We start from the raw sequence: 18,313 nt of genomic DNA, 5'->3' as shown, positions 1-18,313 counted from the left end.
CCTTATCAAAATCTTTTCCTCTTCGAGGTGACATTTGTTCCTATAGTGATATACCTACCTGCTGATTATCATTCCCCTCATCCTCCTCCTGCCACCCTGTATTCCTCTTCATTATCATCACTGTTAAACATCTCAACCTCTTTCCTGTGCCCCATCCCCTATCAACCTTGGGGCAGCAGTATCTTCTCTCCATTACCACCTGATTTGCCTTGTCTCTATTTTTCTCCATCTTCAATACCTTACTAGCAAGTCATTCTATTGTGCTTCTTCTTTTGAAACTGCCAAAGTGCTTCGTGTTTTCTGACCAGACAATTCAATCTTCAAAAGGTAAAGAGCACATTATTAATAAGACATACTAAACAAATACAGTCTGCTCTAGCAGCTGAAGTTATATTTGAACAAATCACACAGCAGCAAACAGGCATATTTAAAATGTACACACACACACACACACACAAAACCTATTACTAAGACCAGCTAAACAGACATTTTAAGGCTATTATGCCTCTGTGACAAGAGTCATGCAGTTTGTTGAAAAAAGAACCTTTGAGAAAGAAAGGAATTTTCTGGGATAAGCGGCTCAGAATGAAGAAGGTCAGTTCTTTTGTGAGCAATGGCATTTGCATAGTCTCAAATAGGAGGACAAATGAGTCACATGTACAAGGAAACTAGAACAGTGCCTTCTTCCCCACTCTCCTCCGCAGTGTTTAACACAGAGCCTGGAATGCTGGAGATGATCAAGAAATATTTGCTTAACAACTGAATGAAAAGACTGAGTGGGTTTATTTTACTGGTACAAAGAGGTTTGGTACTTTAGACCTTGGAAATTTTACATGTACATAGGAATTAAGGATCAAATCATAGCAAGTTCATAATAGGAGCAAAGGTGCTAGAGAATGGTTTTTGTTTGTTTGTTTGTTTTTTGTTTTTGTTTTTGTTTTTTCTTTTTTGCCTACTATAGGTAAACCAGCAGGCAGGCGGGTATCTGGAGCTATCTAGAAATAGTTGCTATCATGCAGAAACAACCCTGAGACTTTACCACTGAGTATAAAAAGAGTAATAAAATGAGAGAAAGGGAAACAGAAAGAAGAATGGCCAATACTTGGAAATCAGTGTACACACAAAGAGGGCAGCCTCTACAAAGAAAGAAACACTGCTTATGATTTGGGGGACTAATGATATAGCTAATTCAACTTTCTGTTGGTTGCAGAAATTGTTCTTGAAAGTGTTGGTGGTAATGATAGTATGTTATTATTTTCTTCACCATTTTTAGACAGGGTGTTGTTATACAGCCTCAGATGGCTGACCTGGTACTCACTATGTAGTCCAGGCTACAATAAAACTCCTGAGATTACCACACCTGATTCAAATTCAGTGTTTAGATTAGCAAGTTTGCTAGAGTGTACAAATGGAAATTACCCCTGAGTTGGAGGAGAAATGATACTAAAAAGAAGGTGAAATTTTGGATCTGGGAATAAAGATGTGACCCACACACTCTCATTGGCTTTTGGTGAAGTAGACAGCAATGTAACAAGCAGGGTTCCAAAGAGCAATGAACTTATTCATCTTCCTGTAGGACAGATTCAATTTATAATGAACATTGATTTTGTTTGTAAACTGAAAATAACCAAACAAAATAGGTTTTGAATTGAAGTTGGCCAATTTAGATTGAATTTGATATTTGCTTAAAATAAACAAGATTTAAAAGGCACTGTCTATATACTAGCATGGTATGACTGAGGAAATGAATAAAGTTATTGGGATATATTATTTGAGCTTCTTCCTAAGTCTTATGACTTCCTAGAACAGAGGCTGTCAACTTGTAGGCAGCGACTCCTTTGGCAAGCTCTTATCTCCAAAACATATTTGCATTACGATTTGTAACAGTAGCAAAATTACCTTTATGAAGTAGCAATGAAGATTTTATGGTTGGGGAAACATTACAACATGAGAAACTGTATTAAAGTGTCACAGTATTAGGAAGGGTAAGAACTAACTACTGTTTTAGAAGGACTTTAAGTTCCAACCATTTGCCTAAGAATTTCATGAATTCATTGTTTTTAATTGCTGAGTAGTATTCCATTGTGTAAATGTACCACATTTTCTGTATTCATTCCTCCATTGAGCGACATCTGGGTTCTTTCCAGCTTCTGGCTATTATAAATAAGGCTGCTATGAACATAATGGAGCATGTGTCCTTATTGCATGCCAGGGAATCTTCTGGGTATATGCCCAGAAGTGGTATAGCAGGGTCCTCTGGAAGTGACATGCCCAGTTTTCTGAGGAACTGCTAGACTGATTTCCAGAGTGGTTATATCAGCTTGCAATCCCACCAGCAGTGGAGGAGTGTTCCTCTTTCTCCACATCCTTGCCAACACCTGCTGGAAAATATCATCCTAAGTGTGGTAACTCATTCACAAAAAAACACACATGGAATGCAGTCACTGATAAGTGGATAATAGCCCAGAAGCTCTGAATACCCAAGGCACAACTCACACATCAAATCATTCCCAAGAAGAAGGAAAGAGAGGTCCCTGGTCCTGGAAAGGCTTGATGCAGCATTGTAGGGGATTTCTAGGACAGAGAAGTAGGATGGGCTTAATTGGGGAATGGGCAGAGGGAAGAGGGCTTATGGGACTTATGGGGAGGGGGAAACCTAGAAAGGGGAAATCATTTGGAACGTAAACAAAGAATATAGAAAATAAAATAAAATGTCTAGGCAAAATAAATAGATAGATAGATAGATAGATAGATAGATAGATAGATAGATGGATGGATAAATACATAAATAAATAAAATTTTAAAAAAATGAAGGACTTTTAGTGGTTAGTTAATTCACTCAGTGTCAGACACAATGGGAGCCAAATAGAGATCAATTCACCTTTCAGATGTCTGGTGCATCCCAAAGTAATGTCTGGTACAGAACTGCCCTTGACATTCTTTGACTATTCAGAATTACTTGGGACAGCAGAAAGTTTGGGCAGCTAAGATTGGGGAGAGTCTCAAACTGATCAATGTTTTCTTTTCCAGACATTTCCAGTAAACAAAATTCAAATTCTCAATTATCATAAGAGAAACCTTGTCAAAGTATGGCATTCTATGATATTCCCATATGATTTTGAGTGTACTCATGCATAAGCATAGAAATACAAATGAAACCCACCACTATGTAGATTAACCTATGAAATCGATTCTTTAAATATCTAACAAAATTTTAAAAGTAGATTTTTTTTCACACGTTGTATTCTTTAATCTCCACAGCAGCCTAATGATATCCAGTCCCTTGTGGGTTAAAGTGAGTCATCCTCTCCAAATTTATAAGTTGAAGTTTTAACCCCAGTACCTCAAAATGTGACCTTATTTGGAAATACAATTTTTTAAGCTGAGTCATACTGGAACAATATGGTCTTCTAATTAGTATGCCTTTTGTCATTATTAAAGAAATAATGAATACTCTGCAAGCCACAGACAGAAGAATACCATATAAACAGTGAAGTTATAAAGTTCCAAGGCAAGAAAATACCAGGACTTCGGAGGAATCACTGGAACAGACCTATCCTTAGCACCTTTAGAACAAGCATGCTTATGTCAATACTTCATTTTGGATTTCTGGTGTCCAGACCTGTGAAGCAGTGAGCTTCTGGTTTTTGAACTACTCCATTTGTAGTCCTTTGTTATGGCAGCCTAGAGAAACTAATACATTATATTATCCTTTGTTTGTAGATGGAGACAATAAAGAACCATTAGCTCATAGATTGGCTTAAGAATCTAGAAGTAAAAAGCTTGCATAGCCATTCTCTTTCCCCAATGGCATCTATTCCATTAAATAGAAGTGGCAAGTAAGAGTTACAGTGAAAAGATCACTCAGTAACATATATTGAATCAAAAAAGATGAGAAAGCATCTTGGCACATACCTCAGTAACATAAACGTATGGTCACAAACACACCCGAGGGATCTAGACTGAAATTACTTAATGCTAGCTGTAGTGTTTTGAACCCAAGACACAGACATAAAAATTTCAAATCTCCGTACCAACACTAACCAAGAATTTTTTGTCCATTTCAGTCCCTGTTATCTCATGAGTAAAAGGTGTGAAAAGCTTGGAGCACCATGAGGGATAAGCAAAACTGTTAAATGCCCTCTGAAAGCCATGTGGTGCTAGGCAAACAGAAACACCCTGGTGGAGCTTCACCTTCTGTAACTATTCTGGTAGGGAAGAATGTGAATTTCTCAATGATATGAACATTTATCTTTTCATTATTTCTACTTCACATACCATAATGTATCTTTCTATTTGCAGTGAGGCACAATATTACAATTACAAAGTCATGGTAGCACCACCACTATCATCTCCAAGAGGAACGCACAAAGAGTGAATTTGTGGGTCTTAGCTTATAGCTCTAATAGCAAATCACCTCTTTGGTATTTCACAAAAAATCAACTCAGATTTTCAGCTAAGAAAACAAATGCTTGGTTGCAGATTATTTGAGAAGTTGTGTTTTGTTGACTCCTGGCATAGAACTGCATTGTACCTTTTACTGCCTCACTCAGGCATTGGTGCATTATAATGCAGAGGCAGAGGCAAAGAAAAAAGGGTTTTTGTTAATAAAGCAGAGGAAGTTTTCCATTGTCATTGAAGGGCAGCACTGAAACAGGAAAGACAAAAAGGAACTAGTACAGAGCTTATCTTCCGAATGAAGCTGCTTGAGGCTGGTGGACAAGAGTACTATTGGTATTGGAATAGAAACTAAATCCCTGTCAAGAATCACTGAGGTGTTGCAGAAGTGTGGGGAAAAGAGAGTCTACACTGACTTGCATTAACTTAAAGTACATTGATAGTGTCATACTGAACCTACCATGTGAATCAAAAGCGAATCCAGAACAAAATATATGCTAGTTATAATATTTTCTTTGAGTGTCTCGCTTCAAAGTCCCTAAGTGCCATCCTTTTACCAGCCCCATAATAAGTTATTAGAAGAAGCAAAATTCAGTGATGCTTCTTCTACAAACTCTCTTTTTATCCTCCATTCATGAATTCTTAGTAGTCTAAATCATTTAAGATCTCAAACACACCCAATACATAAATATGAAGAAAGCTGTATCTTACAAGAAGCAATCTAAGGAAGGAAAGTTTGGTTTTGGTTGGCAATTAAAGGGTGCAGTAATAATGGTGAGAAACACCGGGAAGTAGCAGCTTGAAGCAGCTTGTTATGTTGTCTCCATCCCAGGGGGCAAAGGCATGATGAATGTTCCTGCTCAGTTACTTTTCTCATTTTTATGAAATCAAGGACCCAATTCCATGGAACAGTACCCCCACAATCAATGTGGCCCACCACTTCAGTTAGCTCAATCTAGAATATTTGTCTCCAAGGTCATCCGAGATCCTGTCAATTTAAAAATCAATGCTAACCATCATAAGACTACCATGTATTTGTAAACTTGACACCCAAATTTTTAAGCTGTACCCTACCACCCCTTCTGCCCATTGACTCATGGCCATTTCACAATACTGAAGGCATTATATTCAACTTCAAAAGACCCCATAGTACTTAATAATTTCAATAATGTAAGTCTGAACTCCAATTATCATCTGAAACACTCAAGGCTATTTCTTAACTAGGAGATCCTATAAAACAAATAAACAAACAAACAAAATTCAAGTTACTTGTTTCCAATATACAATGGCACAGAATGAAATTTTCTATTCCAAAAAGAAGGAATGGGGTCATTGCTAGGAGTGATGAGACCAAAACAAGACTTAAACTAAGCCAGACAAACCAAAATCCTATAGCTTAATATTGGGTATCTGGGGCTCATCATAGAAATTATCTGTTCTCCAAAGATCTTGAGTGTTTGGAGTGATTCCACTCTTCCAACTCTGCTGCCTACAGCACACATAGCCTGTCCCTTGGGCTGGCTCTACTCTGTGCCTGTAGCAACCCTAAACAAACATTCTACAGTTCTAGCATTTCCAATCTCCTTGGGTATCTATTGCAATTTAAATATCATCTTCCCATCTTCATTAGATAGTTTTTCAAGGTCTCCTAACAAAGACTCAGACTCCAATACACACTGAGTAGATTCATAAGGTCTATGAAAGTATGGAACAAGACCCCATGCATCACTCAACCCCCCCCCCCCAATCTCATAACTACAGTACCAGGATCATGTGGATGCTGCTGCCAAGTTCTCTTATCAACTCAAGATATAGTCTAGCCCTGTTGAACCATGGTTATAGTAGCTTCTGTATGCCTTGGTGTTTGAATCTGAAAAATAATTTTCCTAAGCTGTTGTTGTTTTTAAAATCTCTTATACTTATTTGTTTGTTTGTTTCACTCCAGATTTTATCCCTCCCCCTTCCACCCATCAACTGTTCCACTTCCCATACCTCCTCCCCGCCCCCATTTCCACAAGGACGTCCTCACCCACCCCCACCCCACTAGACCTTTAAACTCCCTGGGGCCTCCAGTCTCTTGAGGGTTAGGTGTATCATCTCTGATTGAACACAGACCCAGTAGTCCTCTGCTGTATATGTGTTGGGAATCTCATATCAGCTGGTGTATGCTGCCTGGTTGGTGACTCAGTATCTGAGAGATCTCGGGGGTCCCGGTTAATTGAGACTACTGGTCTCCTATAGGGTTACCCTTCTCCTCAGTTTCTTCCAGTTTTTTCCTAATTTAACCACAGGGGTCAGCTGCTTCTGTCCATTAGGAAACCCTCTCAATAGTATTCTCAGTTCAGGTTTTCTCTTTTCAAATAAAATGTGTATTTTGAGAAGTTAAAACCTTCAGTGGTTGGGGCCTTGCTTTCAGGGTACACTTATTGTTGACCTAGTGAAAACAAAGAGATTCCTCTTTAAGATTTATAAATGTTTTGTTATCTGTACTCTCCTTGTACACAGTTTTAAACTTGCTTCCATAACTTTCCTCCCTGAACTTCACACACCTTGAATAACTTTTTTATTGCTCATTGTAGATCTGAATAGGAACATTAAACAGCAGCCATGCCACAGACTGAATGCTATGTTGTCTTGAAATGTCACCTATCAAAGAAATTATCCCATTGCTTCCTAGTCCAGCCTCATGAAAATCCTCAGGACATAGGCGGGTGCAGGCAGATTCTTTGCCAGGATGTAGTAAAAATGGCTTCTAGACTATTTCCTATTCCCTTTTTGAAACCTTTTAAGCCAGTCCTTTGTGGTAATATTTCTCTTAGCCTGTTGGTTTTACAAAGTTCTCCAAGATAGCCCATTAATCTCTACTTCTAGCATGCTATCACTTTCCTACCTTAAAATTCTCAAACTCTCCCATATTCTCCATGCAATCCAATTTTAAAGGCCTAAGAACAACATGAACAGGGTTATCACATCAATGACCCCACTTCTGGTACCATAATCTGAATGAGTCATTGTTCTCTTGATAATAGAACTAGTAGAATACATGTATTAATAATACAAAGGAGATTTATTAAGTTGAGCTATATGATACAGACTGAGTAGTGCAACAATGGCTATATGTGTGCTGAAGAGGCTGAGAACCTGGTAGCTACTCAGTCCACATGGATGTATGTCTCAACAGTCCGAATTCAGTGCTGAAGACCTAGAGGATTCCTGAAGATCCACTACTCTGCAGTCCATATTGGATGTCCAATAAACTAGGTTCTAACATTAGCAAAAGATGGCAACACCATTTGCAACAACAGAATTGATAATAGATGTACATCCCAGCAAGATGAGAGGGCAAGTAGATGAAAAGTGGTTCTACTTTTCCCTCAGATTGATTTATATCTGAGCTACCACTGGAAGGTACTGTTTATTATGGAAGAGGATTGTTCTATCTCAATCTTTGCAGAAGAGATATGGCTCTCTTAATTGGTTCCAGATATAATTAAGTTGACAAGATTAACCATTACAATTGTGCTTGTTCACACAAATATATGGTGGCTGGCATGGCTGGAGGTCATCTGAAGTCTACACTATAGTACACTAGAGTAAACTGTAAAGGGCAGCTCTGGTCCACTTATCTCCATTATACTTCCTGGGGCCAATGGGATGGCTTAGATATAATCTTCAACAGTGATTAGAAGAAATGAAAGAAAGCTAGAAGAAATACACAAAGGTGTCTCAAGCTCAAAACTAATGCACTAGAATCTCATTATCCTGGCCAAAATAAGTCATACTGCTAAGCTGAGGTTCAAAGGGTGGATAATACATCCTGTTGTTTTAATGGGAAGAATGGCAAAGATGCAGAGCAAAGCATATAGATATAGAAAGAATGAAGAACAGGGCTATCAGCATAATCTATCAAGTTTCCCAATTCCAACTGTCTTCACTCTAATAGAAATTATCTCTAAGTAAACACTGATGATTATATTTCTGAAGAGAATAAATTGGCTTCTAATCATCCCCAATATGAAGTCACCGCAGTCGACATGCAAACAGAAAAACAGCATTGACTGATGGGGAGTCAAAGCTGCCTATGTATTGGCAAGCATTAGTCATCACTGCTAACACAAGTGATGTTGCTGGCTCAACTCTAATTAAAAGAGAACATTTAAAACAGGTTTCTCAGCTAGGGGTGAGGAGCTATTGGCAGTTGATGACAAGTAGAGGAGGGAGAGCCAGTTTTCATAAAAAAATAAAATGTGACCTCTAATAGATTGCCATGCTCCAGCAAATGGTCCTATACCCATGCACTTATGGGCATCCTTAATTGGACTCAGTGGGTTAAAAGGCAGCCAAAGGAATGTGAAGTTGGGTGTGGGGAACATGATGGGGTGGATTTGGGAGCAGTTACAAAGTATATTGGAGGTGTAAATGGTCAAAATGCACTGTATATGTGCATGGAATTCTCAAAGTATATGTTTTAAAAAATCTTTAAAACCCAGGCATGTTTTTAACTGCCCTCAACTTAAAGGAAATGCTTTCTCTTATGGGACCAAAGTTTCCCTAAGGGAGTGCATGTACTCAGACATATGTGGGACAGTGTGATAGTTAAATTTGAATCAAAAGTGGGCCACAAAGAGTCTAGGCATTTCTTCAAATAAGAAGATTCTGAGGCTGTCTAAGGAGAATTTCTACATAAAGTTACTGTCTCAATCAGTGATTTGCTAAGCAAGTTGTTCTTCCAGTGTGGGTGGAAGTTAATCATTTGTTGATTTGAAGAGAACAGAAGTTTGGAGTAGCAGAGTGCCCCTCCTCCTTTACTATCTGAGCTAGGACATGTGAGCTAGGACATGGGACACTTTTTCAGCCATTGGACTCAGATGGCAGGGGGGCGGGGAGAAAATCAGCTCTCCTTGGATCTCCAAATGCACACCTTTGGTACTGTACACTATTCCATTAGTTGCTTAGATTGCTTTCTTTCTGACTATTGATCTTGAGAAATTTCAGTTTCCATAATCACTTGAGTCAATTCCTTATGGCCAACGAATCAATCACCTATTGCAGCTGATCTCTCTTGAGACCCCTGACTTAATACAAACAGCAAAGAAGCATGGTTCATTTCTAGCTTCAGCTGCCTCTGAAAGGTGCTTGGAAATTTTCAGCCATGCCTGCAAAGGAAAGCTCCAGTTTGTTTTCTGCATTTGTCTAGCTTCAAAACACCAGCGGCTACTAACATTGATCTGTCCAGACTGCATTTATAAAGATCTGTAAACCGATCAGAGGGGAAATTAAATTAGACTGTAATTCTGCAGTACTCTGGAGAACATTAGCTTGAGAGAACACTCCGGAGGGCCAATTAAAAGCATCATGGCCTAGCCGGCTATGGAATACAAACATGTTCTTTCTCCTTCTACAAGATGTGAAGTGCTACTTGTGTAGTTCCTGTCTCATTTCAAGGGTTATCACCACTTGTGTCTAGAAGTACTGATCACACATCAAGATTAGGAAATGCCTAAAGTAATCCTGTTAGCAAGACTAGACCAGGGAATCAAGCCAGCTCAGTGGTGCAGCTAGGATTAATGTCAGAGAAGTGGTAATATGAGCCCCAGTGGGGAAAAAGATCTGAGCTCTGGCAATAGCCACCGAGAGAAGGGAAATAACAAGATAAAAGCAGCTAGCAATAACTCCTGAAGAAAGGAGAGCCCCCTCTTCACTCAGATCAAGTTCAAAGCTAGTTTTTTAAACTCCCAGGTAAGAAAAGAAAATGGCCATTGACCTATCCTGCTTTGGTTCATATTTGTAACATCCTTTCTGTTTTCACAAATAAGTAAAGTGAGACTTAGAGAGAGTAGGAAGCTGTCCAACGTGGGCCTCCTGGGATGCCCATGCATAGTTGCCAGAACCCAAACCCATGTTCTTTCTATTAAGGAAATGATGAGACAAAGAGAAAGTACAAAAGGCTTAGGACAGGCAAGGGGGTCAGACCTCTTGTGCTGCATCAAGGAAAAACATCTTTAATTAAAAGTACAGTCAATTTTCAATGGAAACAGAAAACAAAGTTTGTGAAAGAGAAAAGAAGCCTGACTGTGAGGCATAGCAGGAGCCCCAGAAAGAACTGGAAAGTGTTTGACTAGAGTCATATTATAGCTTACTCTGTTCATCTTCATGTAGAAGTTAGAGATAAGCAGACAAAGAAATGTTGAACTGGAGCGATTTATCAAGTATAGTAATCCTGTGAAGTAAAAAGACAATTTGGAAATATAAAGACTATTGGCCAACTCTCTGCTGTTGATCCAGAATAGTCTCTAGAAGGATACCACTTTTACATCACTGTCTCCAGAAACAAGTTGATCACATACATACTAACATCTAGATCCATAATATGTCCCCAAGGGTCATTTGTGTTTCTAGAACATAAACCCATTTCTTTCATCCCATGCTTTAGGTAGCCAGAATTATTTGTTTATGGAAACCTTTGTGTCTATCAAATCCCATTCTTCCTTCTGCACTTCCAACTCCAGGTCTCACACTGAGTTAGAAGAACTCAACTCATCCTCCTTCTTAGGGTGAATTGCATGATGTGTTGTCAAGATCCTCCTTCAAGGAAGCCATCATTGCTCTAGTTGGTGATTGTATTGTCATACCATCCTTGGTTGACAGTCTCTTTAAGGTTAGGGTTCACATAACGGGAATGCCATGTGAGCTCCTTGCCTGAGTTAATGCTCCGTTCCTTTCATTCCTCACATATGGATTCCACACATGCCACTCTAAAATTTCTTGTCATTATTATCATGTGTGTGTTGAGAAGGAAACAGAGGCAGAACAATAGAGACAAATAGAGGGACGTGGTTGTGAGTTGTGCAATCAGATGCCACAGCAAGCATGTGGCACTCATGCTGTCAGTATTGCACTTAAATGATTCTTATCCACTGAACCATCTCACTGAGCCCCCACAGTCACTCTAGAAATCCTATAGATTAAAAAATGAAAACTCTGGTGCCAACCTAGATTTAGTTAGTAAAATGGAGGCATTGAATTCATCAAAAACTGTAAGAAATTTAACAGACAGGCGAGCTGTCTTGGTGATTAAAGCACTTGTCATGAGAGCATGTAGATAGGAGTGTGGATTCCCATCCCTAGAACCCACATAAAAGCTGGGATGTGCTAGCTACCTGCAATCCCACCATGTCAGCAGAGACAAAGGATTCCTAGGGCAAGTTGGATTGATAGATTAACTAGAATTGGAAAACTCTGGGCTCAGCAAAAGACCATCTGACTCAATAAATAAAGGAGAGAGCAATAAAGAAGCCAGATATGATCTCTGTGCTTCCAAACACATCAAGACACATGTGAACGCATACACATGCAAACATGCTGGTTGTCAACCTTTAGCTCTAGATTCAATGAGAGGATCTGTCTATTGAAAGGGTATAAAGTGGAGTAATATGAGCCTCTTACATGCTTGCACCTGCATACATACATGCATACACATACACACACACACACACACACACACACACACACACCACAACTGTACATAGAAGGGACATGTGTGATATTTTCCTCTCAGAATCCTTATGTACACTACCTACACTTACATAATTAAAAAATGCAACATCAAAATCAGAATTCATGAGAATATAAAGTTGGGGAATGAGGATGTGGAAGGGCCTGTAGTCAGAACATAGAAGGATGGTGAACTTCACTAGCTGCACCAAAGTAGACAGAAAAGCAAGAGTCATGAGTGACCCAGGAGCCATTTTTTCAGATGCCATAGTGAAAGATCACAGAGACTTACCTTACTTCATATCACAAACCTGCCATCTCCAAAGTCTAAAAGATCCCAAGTATCAAAGAATTGACAGGAATGCATCCCAATGGCAAACACAAACCTGAAGAGAAAGAAAGAAAAATTCTTTAAAAAATGCAACTTTATATAGGAATAGTGATGGAATCAGTTGACTGAGACAATTTAGAAAACTCCACAGCCTAATATGTAGGCTCTTCCTCTCAAATCTATGAGTCATGGTCTGCCTTTTAATCTTTACTGACTTTAGTGACTTTATTGCCCTTCTGTTCTTTGCATAGGTCAGTGTTTCTGTGTAGGGTCTCTGGGGGAATAGGTCATATTAGTCACCTGTATGTACAATGTGTTTTAACTCACTTTGGTGAATGTTAGTAGGAAACAGACAAAAACCAGGGAGTACACTTATAAGTTGGGAAAATTTAAAAGACTAGGATTGATGTGTGGCAGATGATCTGCTTCCTTCCTTCAGTCCCAATTGTTCAAAATAATGAACAACTATTAACCCAAGCAGAGCTTGCAAAGGTAATAGCCAGGGTGTACAATTTATTCTCTTGTATCGAAGACAGAAAGAAAAGTAGTTCCAACAAAAATAGCCTAGAGCCCAATCAATCCCCATGAGCCCTCAACACACAGCCCTTTTCCTATGTTAAAGAAGACAAATCCAGGGCTTCTTTTGTATCTTTTCTGTCTGCAAGGCTTTGCAAATGGGTAGCATGGGGCCTCAAAATAACAATTTGATAACTTTAATAATCCTTTTTTGCCAATTCTGGCAGAGGCCAGAGTAGCAAATGGTCCACTAAGTGATCTTTAACTTCATATATTAATGGTTCCCTGTGAAAACCCTTTCATATAGTCTCTTTTCTGGGAAACAAGGCTGTCAAGTCTCCCTGTGACATTAAATAAAGAAAAGAAACATAGCAGGATAGCCTTGTTTGGATTCTGTACTTTCTAAACTCCAGCCAGCCCTCAAACATGATGACCAAGTGATTTATATCTTAGGAAGGTAAATTTACTGCACCAAGTGAAGGAAATAGATTCCCATAAGCCTAAGAGCTTTTTAATGTATTATGTATCCGTTTATGTATGTAGTACATGTATATACACATGTATGCACATGTGGAGATCAATGATCAGAGATCAATATCTGATTTCTTCCCCAGCTGTGCTCCACCTTCATTTTCAGACAGTATCTCTCACTGAACCTGGAGCTCATCAATATGTTTAGGCTAGCTTTTCAATAAGTTCCAAAAATCTGCCTTTCTCTAACTTTGCACTAGGATTACAAATATGTGTTACCTCTCATGCCCAGTATTTTATTGGGGTGCTAGAAATCCAAAGTCATACTTGTACAGCAAGCACTTTACCAACAAGCTGCCTCTTCAAGTCCCATAAAAGAGATTATTTGTGCCACATGGTCTCTGTGCTTCTAAGTCAAGGGTGTTACTCTAATGGAAAAGAAGTGACTTGTTGACCTTAGGACTTGGGGCAAGTGATATGGTTCAGTGACTAGGGAAACTAGCTCTGAGACTGGCAATCTAAGCTCAATTCTAGGAGCCCACATGGTGAAAAGAGAAAAGCAATTCCTATAGGTCAGCTTCTGCACATTCCTATACCAAATCAAGCAATAAATGGGCTAAAAAATATTTTAAAGCTTAAGTTTAATTATCTTGGGAACTTTTTTGACTCCATGATTGCATATAATAGGTACTGACTTCATAACTGAGGGGAATGTGGCAACGTCTCACATTAAGAATGGTTGACTGAACTTCTGTCCCATCTTGACTTTCCCTGCTTCATTGTTATATTGGGGACATTTAGTTTTACAGCAATATGTAATTGATTGTTGATGGTTCAAAGGGCGGAAGACCTGGTAGGAATAACTACTTCGGAATTGATAATTATTCAAGCATGTCTCAACAGTGAAGTGCCCATGCATTTATTCTCAGTGGCCATCCTTTCCCTCTCAACCAGAAATTACCTATGTGCCTGTCTTAGTTAAGGTTTCATTGCTATGAAGAGACACCTTGTCCAGGGTAACTCTTATAAAAAAGAAAACATTTCATTTGAGCTGGCCTACAGTTTCAGAGATTTAGTCCATTATCACCATGGCAGGAAGTATGGCAGCATGTAGGCAGCCATATTGTTGGAAAAGGAGCTGAGATTTCTCCATCTTGATCCAAAGGCAGCAGAAGGAGATTGGATTCCAGACTGGGCAGAGTTTGAGTATTTGGAGACCTCAAAGCCCACTCCTACAGTGATACACCTACTCCAACAAGGCCAAACTTACTCTAACAAAGCCACACCTCCTAATAGAGCCACTCCTCATGGGCCAAGCATTCAAACACATGAGTCCATGGAAGGAAAACATATTCAAATATATTCAAGTGTAGTCCTTTATTAACTGGTCCTGTCTGTCAGAACCTGCTTTGCCTATGGGCATAGAAAGCCAGATGTGCCTGAGAATTTCCATGTGTTGTGTTGTCCAGAGCCCCTAATCTATGACTGCTGGTGGAATAAATATTCTACTTCAGTAGACCAATGATTGAAACTGGAGTATACCTGCAATGTTTTCAGAAACATTGATCCTAGGACTTCTTAATCTCCTCTTCCTAAGTGTATTTTCCTAGAAACAGTTCCTACTATTTTGTTTTGAGATGGATCTTTTTCTGAGGCACTGCTGCTGAGGAATACAACCTAAGATACCACTTTTGTGGCTTCCCTTACTGTATGTGATGGTTTGAAATTTGATACAGAATATATTAGTTCTCTACATTTATTATGTGATCTTTCTGTACCAGACACTGGGTGATGAGTAGAAATGTCACTACCAGGATAGATATGTTCTTTGTCTCAAGAAGCCTGCTCATATTAAAACCAAGAAATAAATATAGTACTATGATATTGTTATTAATAAGACAAAGACAAATCTATTTCATAACAACAACTAAAATCTTATTAGTAAGATCCAAGAAAAATAATTTCCTAGGAAACTGAGCTGGAAAACAATGGATAGATGTAATTTTTAAAATTTCATACTTTTAATAATTAAGTCAAGTTTCTTAAGTATCTGCCTTTGAGCAGCTTGGAAGCAAAAAATGAATGATATGATCCTGGGGATAACTTACTAGGTAAAGAAAGCCAGATTTATGGGAAATCATTATAAAACAATGTAGTAAACATAATTGTCAAACTGTGTTCAGTGTCTTTTCAAAAGCCAGGGAAGTGGAGAATGCTCTAAGACTGTCAGAATGAAGTAGTGATGCTTGAGTGAATCTGTTGGAGTTTTCCAGGCAAAGGAACTGCATAAAGGACAAGGGGAAAAGTCAAGTGAGGTAAACTGCTCAGCAATTCAAGCACAAGGCACAAAGGCAGATATGGGAAGAAAGGAAAGCAGAGATTAGACCAAGGAAATCTGACCCTACCTTCCCAGCTGACCAGACCATGTAGACTGCAGAACTTTGGAGAGACAAGTAATGAGGCTTGGGATGACATTAGGCCTACATAGAATTTTCTCAAGACTTAAGAAGTCTGGGAAGCTTCTATTAGCAGATGATACTAAAAGGAGAGCCCAAGTCAGACCTCAGAAAGAGAAAGAGACAATTCAGGGCCAGTACTGTGAACAGGTTTCTGTTCCCTGATTAAAGAGAAGAGGCCTTGAGTAAGCTACAGCAAACAAGAAATGAGCTTAGAGAAGCTGAAATAATATGAAGTGAACAAGTGTCAAGAAGATCACAAAATGATGTGTTAGAATAAAAGATTATTTTTTCCAAGATTACTGCTAATTCACTTGCACTCTAAATGACCTTATCTAAAATGAAGGTTTGTACAGCTGCCAGATTGCCCTCCAACTAGCAGGCATCATGAAGAGACCTCATTTCCGACCCTGTAGTCCTTAGCAGGGGGTTATTGAGCAATGTTCTGCAGGAGATTTACAAATTGATTTTTCTCTACCTATTACTCATCAGTGCTAATACCTTCCTGTAGCATGTTGACGTCACACTAAATTTGACAGGCCTACAGGAGTCAAAGCAGTAATTCTCACTCTCCACTGTACAGCAGAGTCACAAGAGAGAGAAAAAGAAAAAGAAAAAACAAATAAACAACAACAACAAAAACCAAATTATCACTATCATCCTACTCCCAGAGCTTCAGACTGGGTATTTAAACACCAAGACGTTTTATAACTTCAAGTTGACTCAATTGTTCTGCTAATATTGAAAATCATTGTGTAAACTATGGCCCCACATGGTCCTGAAAAAGAGGATATTTACTGATGTATCCTCCCCTATCATCAAAGTCCTACAGAGCATAAGTGAAGGGTGGTACACACACAGTTTTTGGAGTAGAAAGCAGCAAATAAATTCAATATATCCAAAGAACCTTCTTCTAGCTCCTTGTGCAACCTAGTTATAAATTAAAGAGACAATTAGGAAGTGAAATGGAAACTGCTCCAATTACCAGATGGGGTCTCGGTGGTCTTCTCACTATACTTTATATGTCCAATACACTGTGATATGTCACCTTGAGAGAGCTCTACACCACCTTTAGCACTGAAAAATGAGATCATTGGGGTATAATGTGATGATGACATACAGGAATGTAAGGGACTGAACACTTCATAAGGAAATATGTACTGTATTGTGGCAAAGAATGTTAGAGCTACAAATACCTGTGATGTCAGCAAGGATATTAAGAGTTAATTGTTGTGCTCACTTTATATCAATTAAATGGTTTCCAAAGGATTGATTTCAATGAGAATGCTCCTCAATGATGAAAAGCCTATGAATTCTAAGTCTAGACTGACTTGGAACAAATAGCAAAGAGATTGGGTATTTTAAAGGGATTGAAATTTTAATATGTAAGAATTTGTAAAGACTGTAGAACTTTTAAAGTTATTTAGGTCTTGGGAATGAATAAATAAGGATTGAGGCTTAATAGTGATGTGTTTGTGTGTCAAATTGACAAGGGGTCAATTGTACTAGCTGGTATTGTGTGTCAACTTGACACAAGCTGGAGTTGTCTCAGAGAAAGGAGCCTCCCTTGAGGAGCCTCTGTGAGATCCACCTATAAGGCATTTTCTCAATTAGTGATAAAAAGGGGAGGGTCCCTTGTGGGTGGTGCCATCCCTGGGCTGGTATTCTTGGGTTCTATAAGAGAGCAGGCTGAGCAAGCCAGGGGAAGCAAGCAGTAAGGAACATCCCTCCATGGCCTCTGCATCAGCTCCTGCTTCCTGACCTGCTTGACTTCCAGTCCTGACTTCCTTTAGTGATGAACAGCAATGTGGAAGTATAAGCTGAATAAACCCTTTCCTCCCTAACTTGCTTCTTGGTCATGTTTTATGCAGGAATGCAAACCCTAAGACAAAGAATGACCCCCAAAATGGAAGAAATACTAGAGCATTGAATTCACCAAGAACTAGACAAATGGGGGAAAACTGAGCAAGTATATCTATTGTCCAAAACCTCAGTGGTCCAAACCACAGTGGTAGGAATAAGGATGGTTCTGGAACAAGAAATGGTCAGCAATGGTGCTATATTTGGAAGTGTCAAAGATGAGTCAGTATCCTCTTAGTGTGTAGGTAACACAGAGAATGGACAGCAGGATGCTAGTGCCCAGAAAATACTGAGAACAGAACTCTCAAGAAAGAACTCTCCACATTTCCTGGACACTTGTTTGTATCCAATGGCCTAAGAGAAAATCCAATGTCTTATTGCCCAAACAGACAGAGACTATAAAGCCAGCCAAAGCATTGCCTTCCAGAGGAAAGCAACTAAATCCTTTCACTGCCCAAACCAATCCCGCTCATTTGGTCAATGTGAAAGAACATTTCCCAAAGACAAGGCTACCTTGCCAAAGCCCAGCAGTACATGTGAAAAATGGAATGTCAGGAATAATTTTCAAAGAAAATAGCATTCACCTGAATCTGGCACCAGAAACTACAAGAGAATCTAAATAAAGAAATTGAGAAAGATGTCAACTAAGCACTAGGCTCAGTTGTTCTTACCATGGAAAAATAGGAGTAAAGAACAAATGAATCTAATCCTATATAAATACCTCACTCCATAGAAAAATAAAGACATTTCACATATTCTTTTATAAACTAAGCCAACATTAATATCA

The sequence above is a fragment of the Apodemus sylvaticus genome, chromosome X (assembly GCF_947179515.1).
Source record: "Apodemus sylvaticus chromosome X, mApoSyl1.1, whole genome shotgun sequence".
Classification (NCBI taxonomy): Eukaryota; Metazoa; Chordata; class Mammalia; order Rodentia; family Muridae; genus Apodemus; species Apodemus sylvaticus.
The sequence above is the reverse complement of the archived record's forward strand: the minus strand, read 5'-3'. Positions refer to the sequence as shown.